The sequence below is a fragment of the Onychostruthus taczanowskii genome, unplaced genomic scaffold (assembly GCF_017590055.1).
Source record: "Onychostruthus taczanowskii isolate IOZ18803 unplaced genomic scaffold, ASM1759005v1 scaffold36, whole genome shotgun sequence".
NCBI lineage: Eukaryota > Metazoa > Chordata > Aves > Passeriformes > Passeridae > Onychostruthus > Onychostruthus taczanowskii.
The window spans coordinates 3,138,173-3,152,203 of record NW_024501015.1 but is presented as its reverse complement, the minus strand read 5'-3'; positions in this window follow the sequence as shown (position 1 = coordinate 3,152,203).

Genomic DNA, 14,031 nt, shown 5'->3' with positions numbered 1-14,031 from the left:
AAATTGTTACAATAATAGTCTCAGCTGCTGTGTTTGATGACTTTGTTAGCTTTGGAGCTAAGAAAATTAACAGAGACATTCCTATGTATGAACAGAGATATTTCCATGTTTTTGTCTCCAAATATTTACATTTCCCTTATTATTGGTAAAAATAAAGTACTTTCCATACAGAATGAATAATAGCTCAAAACTTTAATTTTCTCTAATACATTTTAGCAAGAAATTCCTAAAAGTGCATTATTTGCTTGTTACAGAGCAATGAAGCCATGTTTACAAATGCAGTTTAAACAGCAATATTGAGGAAAGCTGTAGACAAATAATTAGTAGAGATGATTTCCCTAGAGAGGAGTATTGGTGTTTACTTTTTTCTGTGTTTTTAATCCAAATCCTAAACCCTTACTCCTGATCTTGTTGAGCAAGCTGTTTGCTGAGTTCATTGGAAATGAAGTCTAAATACATTCAGGCTCCTAGTAAATAATTAGTGTCCAATGTCAATTCTTTCTCTAATTGCATTTCTTCTGCTTATTTCTGTTTGTGCTGTGGGATGTCTTAAAAAGTATCTCTTAGGAAAAAAAACTTTGGATTTTCCTCGGTGCTTGGTTCTGCCATTCATTTTCTGCATGACCTCTGTGAAAGTACTTAATCACTTTTAATAGTGTGAGTGAAACAAGAATGCATTCATTAATATTTGTGAGGCTGCCAGATACTATGCTGTTGCAAGCATTTACAGTACTTAAAAAAAATTATAATTGCACTATCCAGCTGGTTAATGTTTATCCAGTTACTGAACAGCTAAACAAAAAGCAGAGAAGCAGACCTACTGTTTGCTCTCATTGGTATTGAATTTGAAAGGAATTTTTCCATGTTAAAGCTGTAGAATTAGGCAGTAGATGAAATACCATTAGCAGGCCTCTGCAGAGAATAATGAGCTGAAAGCATGCCCGGTGCTAGTGTGCAATTAGGGTGAAAAGTGAAATAGGGCAAGAATCAGAATACCATTTCAGGCTCTCACTTTTCAGAGCGTGCCCTTTTCATCCCCACCAGGGGGAGCCTACTTGAAGTTAATAATTAGGAGGCACAAATAGTGTGTTGGCAGAGGATGCTTTCCTTTGCCACTTTTTTTGAAATAGAAAGATACTTTGTGATCTTTGTAAGACTTTCTCACCCCCCCTCCGGCTACCCCTCCCCTCCTTCTTGCCCTGCCCCCTGAAATTCCTTTTGCTTCAGCTATCACAATGTAGCAGAGAAGCAGCATGTGTGTTTTTCTATGTGCTGCGCATATTATTCTGAAGACTTCTGTTTTTAAGCATTGATGTCAAGCACAGGATTTAGCTCAGAGTTTACCCAGAACAGCAAATGGAAGTCTCCTACACCATAGCATCACAGCTAATTGCACATTAATGCTGCATGTGCAACTAGTGAAAGTGAGGTGAGAGTTCACATCTTGAGTATGAGTGACCAGATTGTCCTTACAGCTCCTGGTAGTAACTCAGGCATAACTGATTGTTCTCAGCTAATTACTGTACTTCCTTCTACTCTGACTCTACAGTGCTCCTCTTCTCTGTCTAGTTCACTACCAGTCAAACCTGAAATACTGTTGAACTCTGCAGTCCTTAAAATCATGCTCATATAGAGAGGTTGGTCGGTGTCGTTGGATAATTGGTGGCATGCAGGCAGCAGGCTTTATGATTTGTATGCATAAGCAAATTTTCAGCCTTAACATGTAGATATATTATTGAAAATCCTTCAGATTTTCTTTGAAGTAATAACTTGGCCCTTTGTGTCTAAAGAAAAATAGAGCCTTGTTCGAAACTAAGATTTCTCTTTTGAAACCGAGAAATTCTTTACTGTGAGGGTGGGGAGGCACTTCAACAGGTTGCCCAGAGAAGCTGTGGATATCCTTTCCCTGGAAGTGTTCAAAGCCACATTGCGTGGGGCTCTGAGGAACCTGGTCTAATGAAAAGTGTTTCTGCTCATGACAGGGGGTTAGAACAGGATGATCTTTAAGATCCTTTTCAACCCAAGACATTCTGTGATGTAAATAAAATGTTAGTAAATTCCTGTTCAGCATTTCAGTACTTAACAACAAAATCTGAAATTTTACGTTCTGCTGCAGGTGACAAACTTTCATAATACCTGTAGGAGCAAGTGGGCTTTACGAGTGGTGAAATCAACCATTTAATATATGTTTAAAAGCATTTTTCTATTTGAAATATAGTTGCTGTCTCCCAGCCCATTTACAGTACTTTAGACTCATTGTGGGGATCTGAAGAAGGACGTGCCCTCTGCTGTGCTGTATGCAGATAGGAGTTTCAATCGAGCTGTTAAGGGGGAAAGATTGCACTTGAAGGACTATCATCAAGTGCACTGCCAATATTCTCAGCAGCAGTTACTATCACTTTGCTGAAAGTGACATTATTATTTCAGTCATTAAATGAGGTAAAATTCAATAATAATTTGTTATCATGGACTACTTCTAAGTGGAGGATTTCTTCTCATATAAAGCAAATAATACAAGTTATGGTGTGGCATTCAAGAAATATTACTAACAACAATATGGCAAGACTCAAAAAGATCATAATGGATAATTGCAGGAGGAATGGCTGGAGAGGGAGAAATTAATGAGAATCACTGAGAATAAAACAGGCATCTTGCGCTTAGGAAAAAATAGTCACAAACCATAAGCAAGAGAGTTTCACAGCTGGGAATGCAGTTCTAGGAATCTGTTCCTCCTGGCTGGGCTGCTCTTTGGAAAGGCACTACTTCCACAGAAGGGAGCCTGTATCAGTGGTGAGGACAGCCAGAGAAAAAAGCTTACTGAGCATCAGAGGGCAGAAATGCTACTGGACTGGAGTCCCAAAGGGGTTTGACTTCTTTAGGTACTCCTGGGAGGAACTTGAGTGGTTTTCCTTTGTTTAGGAGGTTACTGAAGGCACCAGGATGGAGGTAGCTATTGGAAAGAAGACTGCTGGGAAAAGGGGACAATCAGATAAGCATATGGAGGGAAATAATAATTTCTGTTTGTATGTACATTGTTTGCTTTTCTTTCTCTGTAGTTGTATCCCTTTCAGGCCAGACCTTCAAATTACAGAGCTAGCAGAAAAATGGAAATGAGGAAACAGAGCAAGTATCTATGATCAAAAGTATTTCTCCCTCCTACACCAGTCCTGAGCTCCTTCATGCTACAGAAAATGCAGGAAGCAGGGAGATCGGTTTGCATTGCATAAGTTTTCTTTCCACAAAACACTTTAGAAAGTCTTCAGAAAAGGTGTTCAAGGTCTCAAATGGGTGGCAGGAGCAGTTCACCTGATGTTTTTACCTCACTACTTTATTTTAGAATAAAACTTGACAACATGTTGGCAGTAAGTATCAAAAGGAGAGAACTTCAATCAATTAATTCTCTTTCTTCTGTAATCTTTTTCTTGCCCTTTTCTTTCTCCTTTTTCTCCTTTTTTTCCCCTTTTTTTTCTATTTATGGCAAACTGACACGATAATTTCTGGGAGTTGGTGGTGTTCCCATAGAAACAGCCTTGATTTGATGATATCACTGCAGGTTGCTGCTGTTGTTCTGCTATGTTCTAATTAAAAGAAAATCTTTGTAGATACATTGTATTTAAATCATCAGACTCTTTTTTTCTACATAATTTGCCTAGTATAATCTCCATTTTCTTATGGCCAGGTTTGAACAGGGGCCAAAAAATTTATGATGATCAAGACACTGTTCTCTTTGAAGCAATCTTTTTGTCTCAGTTCTCCAGCATTCACAAAGCCCAAGTGGGCTTTTATGCCTAATAATAGTAGTTATAAGTGGCTTTAAGTGATTTGTGGAATAAAAGCTGTAACTGTTACGTGCCACTGAGGAGCTGCTTCTTTTACTCAATGTTTAATACTTTGTAATAACAAATGTTTTTGTTTCAGGATTTCAATGCACTTTCCAGTATTATGACTTAAAGTGCTAATGAATTCTGCATTAAAAGCAAGATGTAAAAGTATCCGAGAAAAAAATCTCCAGAGAAATTGTTCAATTGCCTGCAGTAACTGTCCTGCAAGTTACAAAAGGCATGGTGTGTCAAAAACACTCTTTTTCATCTTCTTGTTTGCATCCACTTCTCCTGTAGGGCACAGAAAAGGCTTAATTGCCTACTCATCTGTTCAAGATACTGAGATGACAATAAAATTGTGGGTTTTGTCCAGTTTGTGAAGTGAATGATGTTAAAGAATGGAAGGACAAAGCAGGATTCCTTTGAGTTTGTGTGAGTTTGAGAGAGATCCACTACAGTTCTGTTTGATGCTAGCAAAGACACCTCACCTTCTCTGACACGTGACAACTGATGTTGCAAGGTTTTCTACCATCTAATTTGAGGTGACAGAACACCAAGAATAAAACCCAGCTCTCATTCTCTGCTTTCTCCACCTGTGGTAATCTAGTCCCAATAACCACAAGCATTGCTGCTCCTCCATCTTTTGCAGAGGAGATGGTAATTTATATAAATGCAGAAGTCCCACAAGTGGAAAACGTATGAACAGAATTTGGAGCAAGACCTTTTTTCCGCTTTCTCTATCAGAAGCTTGCCATCAAACTCCCTTTTATTTTGTGCTATTATTGTGCTTTGTCATTTGGTTTTAATCATATATTTGTCAAGTCACTATGTTCATCCTCAGATAAGCTCTTATAAGTAAAGAAAATTTGCCTGAACATGAGGTAAAATGAGTAAAATCTAACCACATTCTTAGAAAATGCTGGGAGATGAAACACACCAAGGCAGAGATCACATTTTTAGTCTGAGGCTGGAGGATGATGTTTGTGGTAGGATCAGAGAAAACTGTCTGAGGATCCTTGATAGTACAACAGTAAAAGAATACAAGAATATTTGTTCCCTTGGAAAATGTTGCAGTATCCAGAACTGCCCAATCAACTCATCTCGTAAGCATAGGGTTACTTCAGCTCAAAAGCTAAATGAATAAACAGAACCAGCCCAGATGAAATAATTCCTAATTGAATTTCCAAGGTTAGCAAAGACAGTGTGCAGAGGAGCAGCTCAGCACTAATCAGGCTGATTATTCTGGTGTTCAGCATGAGAGGGCTGTGGAATGGGAAAGCCTTCCATTAAAGCTGCTCAGGTAGCCTGCAGTTCCCTTCCCCTCTATGAAACTCTGCAGCAGGGCAGGTGCTAAACACCACAGGTGCTCTGGAGCAGCGAATGTGGTGCAGAACATTTCACCAGCCAAATTAGTCTTGACACCAAGGGCAGAATGACCCCGCGGAAAACGAGCCACCGGCACGTTGCTCATAATCAGCCAACACCTCTGGCTTGTACTGCACTGCCAAGTCCATCCCAGCCAACTGGAAAGTCACTAACAAAGCACATTTTAAATGTTTCCAGGCAACAAGGTCACTCAGTTATGCCATTTCGTTTTTATCCAGCAGGCAGCCACTTTGTCTTAAGAGCTAATTTCTGCCTTTTCTTTGCCTTCTAGGACTCTCCAGTGTATTGCACACCACCCTTTTCTCCAGCTGGAGGGCAGTTTTTGGAGGGCTCAATAAAAAGGAAGGGATTTTGATGCAGAATTTGCTGAAATCAGAGGTTTCACACCAAGTGGCTTCTACCTCAGCTAATGCTTTTAATGTACTTAGTGATCTCCCATGGATCTTTTTTCTCTACTCATCTTTGAGATCATCTATGTCTCTTTCATCCTGATTTATAACAGATCGCTCCTTTATTTCACATTTTCTAAGTTTTTCAGTTTTTAATCTGTCTTTTGAAGAAAAGACAGAAAAATCCAAAAATCCTTTTAATTGGACTGGAAAACATGACTTTTTTATTTTATAGTTTGTAAATATGCTGAGAATTAAAAAAACCTTTTTTTGCAGATGGTGCATTTCTTTGTGATCTTTTGTATATATAGTTTGGAATAAAATAAGATTTATTAGGCAAAATGTTGTGCTTACACCAGATTCAGCTTAAGGCATCTCAGCAGCATCAGAAAAAATGAATTTTCCTGCCTGCAGTTAAAGCTTAGGTTCATTCTACCACAGAAAGGGAGGAAGGGAATGAAGGGAAGGATAGGACTATGGAGAAAGTGGGGAGGACAGTTCAGGAGTGCCAGAGGAAGGGGTGGGGATGACAGCTGCTTATTCAGAAATAGTTAATTCCCTGCTATAACAGCCCTGCTTAGGTTTTCAGGCTCCAACTTTGACAAAATGAGAAGCAGGACCATGGATGTCTGCTGCCTGTAGTACAGCTCTTGTTGTCTCTGCTGCTTATAGTTGACCTAAATCCACATATAGCTCTCACTTAGGGTACAGGAAGATGATGTTCAGATCCCTTTCTTCTCTGATTTGAAGCAAGAAATTGTATTTAGGTCTGATGTTGCACGAGAGTGCCTTGGTCATGGATTCAGGGAGTGTTTGAACTTCTGGTCTTGAAGTTATCCACTTTGCTTAACTCTGGTCATTGGAGCTGGCCCTGGAAGACACACATGAGAGCCTTGAGCTGCACCATTCTTTGCTCTCTGACCTAAAGGACATTTGACCTCTATGAATAAGCCCTGTGGGAAAAAACTGAGAAAAAGTGTTGTTTCCATGACTCTGTCTCTAAACCTGGATGTTCTTGGTTCCCAAAGCACAGATTTATTTTTTATTCTCACCAAAACACCCATTTCCTCATTCTGCTTTTCACCCAGTTAGTTCAGCACACAACTGAAATTTTAGTTTAGCTTTACATTATGTTAACAACAACATCATTGACATTCACTCTTCTTTTAATGGTTCCTTTCTTTTATGTCACACTAGTGCAGGGTTAAGGTGTTGCAGGAATTTGAACTGAGTTTACAAAAAAAAATTCTGAAGGAAGTGGTTTTGTTTCTCTCCCTGAACCAATTTCTGTTTTCTTCTCCTGCATTTCTAAGTTCTGTGTTTTTATGGAACTCTGCAAATCTGATGTAGTGTGTATTTCTGCAATGTTAGGGCTCATGCATGTGACTGAGGCATGAGAGTTTAAGAAGTTACTGCACATCAGCTAAGCCATGGCAACTGTCCTGTGTTCAGGCTTAGCCCACAGCAAATGCGATATAATGTGAGTTATCTTAAGCCTCTTTCAAGACAGACTTATCTCTCCTCTGTACTTTCCTGGGAGGCTGCTGGGTGCCATTATTCCAGCTGCACTAATTTGGCTATTTGGGCTCTCAATCCCCCTACCCTGTGAGTAATTAAATCACCTCCTGCTATATATTTAACCTTGAAAATCTTTCCTTTTTTTTACTTCACTTTAATTGGCTGTTGCTGGAGATACCTTATCATACTTTCTCTTACCTGGAAGCCCGCACTAAACATTACAGGCTGATTAGAGGATGGTTTTCAGGACAGAGGAGAGCAAGAACAAGAGTGGATGCAGATGAGTCTGTACAGAAAGGCAGAGTCCCTTTCTGAACAAATGGCTGCTGTATAACAGACCACTCACCTGACCACTGGTGCACAAGACTCCAAAGGCCTGATCAAAAGTGATGGGTGAAGGGAGAAGCATAACGGGTGCACCCAAGGGAATGACAGATGCAGGATTGGGATCTGCAGCTGCTGCTTGGGGTGACCTTGGTGCAGTCTTATTCTGGTTGTGGGGCAACTCTGGCAGGCACTGCAAGGGCTGCAGGCCCCTTGTCAGGTGCATTTGTGTTGCAAATGCTGGAGCTGCAGACTGCAGCCAGGCAGAGGTTAATGCAATGCAACAGGGACCTGGAAAGCTGCAAGTCTAATTATTACAATTGAGCAACTGAAGTAAAGAGAAGAGTGTGACTGCTAAGAGCTCAAATACCAGACAAATGAGCAGAATGTTTGTAGTCCATCCAGGGACTGGGACAAGCCTATCTACAGCTTTAAAAGAAACAGTCTGACCTGAGTACCTGTCATTGCTGAGACTTGGAGTTTGTGTGCCTCCTTAGGGCTGGGAAAAAGTATGTAACCCTTTAGAAAGGGAATGGTAAAAGAGAATACCCAACAATATGCTGCAAGATACAAGAAAGTAAATAAATGTACACAGAAGACACTTGCAGCTTGAGGGTTATGGGATCCCGGGAGCTGGACAACTGACCACTGCTCGACTGACAGTAAACCATTTCTGTTTGTTATCCTGCCTCAATAAAGTAAGGCTAGTCATAAATCTTGTGTCAGCCTGAGCTCCGTGGCTGAGCAAGCCTGGGAATGAATTTGGTTCCTGGGAAAAATAGGATTTGAAATCAGTTTAGGAGCAGGCAATTGTGGCTTAGCAGCTGCACCCCGGGGAGCCAGGAGCTGAGTGAGGCCTGCCTTGGGGAGCAGCCAGGGCAGGGTGGGCCTGTAGGAAGAACTCATTTGAGAGTGCTCAGTTCTCATGTCATAAAACACGACAGGTCTGAAACAAGTTAACAGAACTGCTTTGGAACAAACCTTGTCTTATCCACATTTTCAGCCCAGCTAACACACAAAAGAGGAACTAAAGCTATCCCAACATTCAAAACTCAGTAATGTCTAAACTCAACCCTCTTTCCAAAAATGAGCTAAATATGGGCCAAATGTGGATCAAATTGTTGCATCTCAGGGTCTTCCCTGCAGCTAATAACTCCAGGAATATTCTTCCCTTATCAATTATGTAATGAAACGCAGCAGATATTTAGTAGCCTCCTCCAAAATGAAGATGAAGACCACCTATCAAAGACTGGTGGGAGTGGGTGCAGCAGAATCCTCCTGCCAAGTCATCAGGAGGCTGCCATATGTTCAAAAGAGATTAGGGCATTCATGGGACACCTACAAAATCTGCCGTGAATGTGTACAGTCAGGTTATTACTTTCCGTAAGAGTTTTTATGTCTTCAGCAGATTGTTCATTGCAGCATTGGGTCTGTGAAGAGAAGACAGTGTGCCTACTTCACTATTTCATTACTGTAACACTAATGAAATAGTATAAACACATTATAATCAAGGGAGCCCCTCAGTAAACAACAAAACATTGCCTTAGCCCCATGAGCACATCCCTATATTCTGAGACAGTTGCCAAAATTGTGGCTATTTTCATCGCAACAAAGAAATAAAATCTACACAAAATATGTTAAATTTTCATTAATGTATATGAGTATGCAAAAAGGAAAAGGGTTGGGTTTGACATAAATAGAATTGTCACTGCTGTAGCAGAGTATACATGCACCCAAACACAGGAGGGTGCTGCTAAAGAAAGCTGTTCCTCGTTTTCTGCTTCAGTCTCTCAATGTGGCTTAAGCTGACAAAAGGATTAATAACCTTGTCACATCACAGAGGTTACAAGTCACAAACTGACACTGCTCCTATTCCCATCACTGTAGGAATGAGAATAAAGGAAAGAGACTAAGAGACCATTTTGATAGTGGTGTTCATAGCTATTTATTCATTAAACCAGTAGGAGTTTAAACACAGCAGTTCATTGTTCAGCCCCACGGCCAAATTTCATCTGCTTGAGGTAGCCAGACTCGGCTGAACTGAAGTGCAAACTACTTGTGGGATGTGATACAGCTCCCATCTGTGCTGATGCACAGAGGCGTTTTACAGCTCACAGCTACGATGTCAGTGATCTTCAGCTCAAACTGTAGCAGCACATAGATCCCTGAGGTTTGTTTCCCCCAAGGTCTGAGGTTCATCCCTCAATGTATCAGTCAAGGCAGCAGCCTGCACACAGGCTTCCATTGCAAAAAAGAAATTGCATGTGAGACCTTGATATGATGGAGAAGATGGCCTAGTAAATACGATTAGAAACCACCACATCCCAGACAGCCGAGATCAGCACCTTTCACGTAAAATCTGTCCATAGGGTAGACTGGGACATTAACTTTGAATGTACCTTCACCAAGTAAAGCTTTACACTAATCAAGGGATTGCAACTGTGTGATCAGTTTGAAGATGTAATTATTACAAGGTGCATAAATCAGGTATTTTAATCCAGTAACAGCTACGTGAGTAGAGGACAAATAACACACTAATATTGAGGTGCTTTGTATCTTTATTCCCTACTCTTGCCCAGTTAACCTCTAGTATTTGCACTGTTTAAGCTGTATCAGCTTAAAACCAAATATAATTAACATGCTAACGATTATCCTGCTAAAACAAGGCTGACCTAGTCACTTCAATTTAGAATTTATTCCCAACCAGTATTCCTGTCCTGACCAAGGCTGTTTCCATAATCCAATATAATTCTCACAGATTTGTATGTACAAAAGGAGGATGGAGCTCCTGTGAGTGATGGAGTCTTCATTTCCCACACTCTTTGGAACTCCATGCTGCTCACTGCACAACAAATTTCAACTGCACCCTGTTCCTTTAATCAACAGGAAGAAGGAAAACATAGGTCTGGCATTCCTCCCAGGTTTTAAACAAACACATACCTAGCTACATGGTCTTATGAACATATCCCAACCCTGAGTAATGCTTGCATAACTACATGCATGATAAAGCATTGGGTATTTGAGTTTTGCCACAGTATTTTCAGGACATGAATTTTAACCATGGACTGTGGCATAGTGGCCTCATCCTGAGCACAGTCTCTGATGTCCACGGAGTGACTGGAGCTGCACCCCCTTTTCAGGTTTGACTTTCAATGCCACTGCTACAAGTCGGACCTCAGCATGCAATTGGTTTTGAAATATAAAGTTATTTTAAAAAACAGCAATCTTTAAGTAAAATTTCTTTTGGATCTGCTCCTGAGAGGCTCAACAGGGAGCCTGTTAGCAATATCAGTTGTTTGATGAAATACAAGCCAAGGTTCCCAAGACAAGTTTGTCTGTATTGGATCACTGGCTCAAAACAGAGTATAATATAGTTGGCAGGAAGCTCTTTATTCCACAGAAAGAGTGAAAAGTTGTCTTGTGTATTTTTTTCTTTGGAGCTGGTTGCATTTGGTGATGTGTTTGGTCACAGTGCAATGAATCACCAACACGAACATTTTGTGATGGTTCATGGATCACTGGAGACATAGAAGACTTGCTTTGTTTAAGAGCCCAGTAAGAAGTCAGTCTTTGTTTTTCCTTTTTTTTTTTCATTTAATAAATCATGTGGAACTAGAGACTTGTCCCTCACGTTGTAAGTGCCATTTAAAAAACCTGGGATATGGAGCAGAGGATTAATGATTATGTAAGCACTGAATTTTGCAAAGGACAGGATCCTAAATGCCCTTGCTTTTGTTAGGTGGCAGAACACAAGTTCTGGATGAAATGGTTTCTCATGAAGTCCAGGAACATGGGAGGGGAGCTCCGTGGACCAGGAGCTGGCCACCTCTGATTGTGGATTCTGTAGCTGCACCTAAATACAAATTTTCTGAAGACTATGTTTATGGTTTTTTCTGTATGACTGGCTGGCTTTTATAAATAGCAAATAATGTTGGATCAGAGAAGGCCTTATTATTGCAGAGCCCTCCAACAGTACTGTGGAACATAGGATGAAGGTGGTCTGAAAGTACTATTTAAAGATTACTTCACTTCAAAAAAATTGCCTGCTGTGATCCCAAGAATTAAGGTATCTCCAAATGATGTAAAAATGCATTGGTTTTGCAGAAGAATCAATGACGGTAATTTTTGTGTGTTTTTCTGACTTCTGTTATAGAATACAGAAAATACTTTTGAAATGGCAAATAAGAATAGATAAAGTAATTGCAAAGTTATATTTAGTGGACTAAACACATTGACCTCTACATAGATGCAGCACATGAATATCCTGTTATTCCTTCTTTCAGGGCTTTCAAGTCAACAGTTTCCTTCCATGAATCAAGAAATTTACTTTCAAGCAATAGGTTTTAATAAACTTGGTGTAGTAAATGGAAGAAGAACAAGATCCCAGATAACTTTTGAATGCCTCCAAGAATGGTGGCTCCACAACCTGTGCCACAGCCTCTGCCAGTGCAGGTCATCCTCACAGGGATGGCTGCACTAGGTAGGTGATCTTTAGAGGTCCCTTCCAACCCAAACCATTCTATGATATGAAAAGTGCTTCCTGATGTACAGACAGAGCTTTCTGTGTTTCAGTTTATGCCCACTGTCACTTGACGACACTGAAAAGAGATCCATCTTCCTTTGTTCAGATATTTGTACACATTGATGAGAAACCCCTGCTGAGGCTTCTCCTCTCTGGGCTGAACAGTCCCAGCTCTCTCAGCCTTTCCTCTACTCTGCAGCCTGGGATACTGTTGGACTCCTGCTGCATGTGCACCCTGCTAGCTCATGTCCAGCTTGTTGTCTAAGACTCCCTATGAGTAATCCTGTTCTCCCTGCAATCATAGGGTTTAGAAGTAACATTTATTAGGCCAAAAAAATTGTGACTAAATAATAGCATGCTAATTTTTAAGAGACTTAGGTACTTGAAACCCAGCCAGCTACAAAGGTAGATGTGTTAATGTAATCATTTCTATTGAGTTTTCTAAATGGTGATAAGTCACAGTTGTGCAGTTCAGGTGGCTCTTGTCTTTGTAATAACCAATGTCAGTGTTTCAAATAAAAAGTTACCTACTTAGGGCTGTTTCTTTTAGAGCAGGGCATGGTAGTGAAAGCTATGTCATCTACATTTAAATGGTTTACCTTCTTGATTAATTCACTCTAAAATAAGAACTACCTTTGATTGCATGATCCTTAATATTTACTTTGCATGTGTTATTATGGCGATATTTTGATCCGCACCGTCATTTCTAAGCAGTGCCATACACCTGCTGCCTATGGGAGCTGGAAAATGGTATTAATTCCCTTTTTCCACTTGGTGGCGATCTCTTAAAAATTATGGAAGCTAAAAGTATCTTGCTCACTCTTAATTTCGGTACAAGTAAAGGAAAACTCAAAGATAAGACTTTAATACGTCAGAATAGCAGTCATAATGTCTATCTAGAGGAAAACAATATTCTAGAGTCTGCTTTTTAGACACAAGTCATCCCAGCAGATCTGGCTATGCTGAAAACAATGTCATTTTGTAATGTCACCCCAAAGTATTCAAGTACTACAAAATTTACTATGGCTTCTTAGAAGAAACAAAGAGATGTAACCTCACAGCCTTGAGGAAATGTCTTAGGTGTAAATCCTCTCTGACTGGCATGTATTTCAAAGTGAATTACAGCTGCTTTTCAGTCACTGATGAGGCTTTTGTTGTCCCTGGCACATGTACACATAAGCAAAACTTTTCTGCTTGCATTTTGAAGTGATTTTGTCATGTCAGCAAGTCCCAAATATGTACCTATTTATTATAAGAATAAATAAAGATTTAGACTCACCTAGCTCTCTAGGAATGCAATGTTACATTAGTTAATCTGCCTTTGAATTTGTCTTTTCTTTTACAGAGTTTTGCAAAAACTGTACTACTGAGAGTGAATGGTGACTATTTTCTTGCAAAAAAGTGCTGCTTCCTAAATTCCAAGATCTTCTGAATTTTACCATACTTTCAGTACATGTAGTGCTGCTGTGCACTTTCCTTATTATCCTTCTCTGCATTTAACAGTAAGAGTGGAGTGACCGCCCAAAATACATTTTATCTCATTATCTCATTATTGCCCAGATTAGGAAGCCACCAGTGAGGCCTTATCTTTAATGAAGACCTACCATCTGTGGTTCTGCAAATACACCAATTCCTTTATCATGCCCTCAGATACGAAAATGGAGGAGGTGATGTGAGAAAGAAAAATAAAGAAATGTTTTTGAGAAACCTAGCAATTAGCCTTTTCAATATACTGAGGGTATGTATTGTCCACAGACAGTGTCTCTAAATGGGTTTATCTCATAGCCTTAAAATGTCATCGTCTGTATAGAAGCATGGCTGTATGCTCCAATTTCTTTTTAGTTAGATGAAATTTACATGAGCTTTCCAAAGGAACTATGGGTTATGTACAAAACTAGCAGCTGGTCATGCATCCCCTGAGAAATGTCCCAGGTTTGAGAAAGTTTACAAAAGCGATACCTCGTAGATGGGTGCATTATTTTACTGCATTTATTCAAAGAAGTATTTGTAGTTTAAGGATTATTCTGATTGATGCTGAGATATGCTTGAAGAAGTATTTTATTTATAGTTA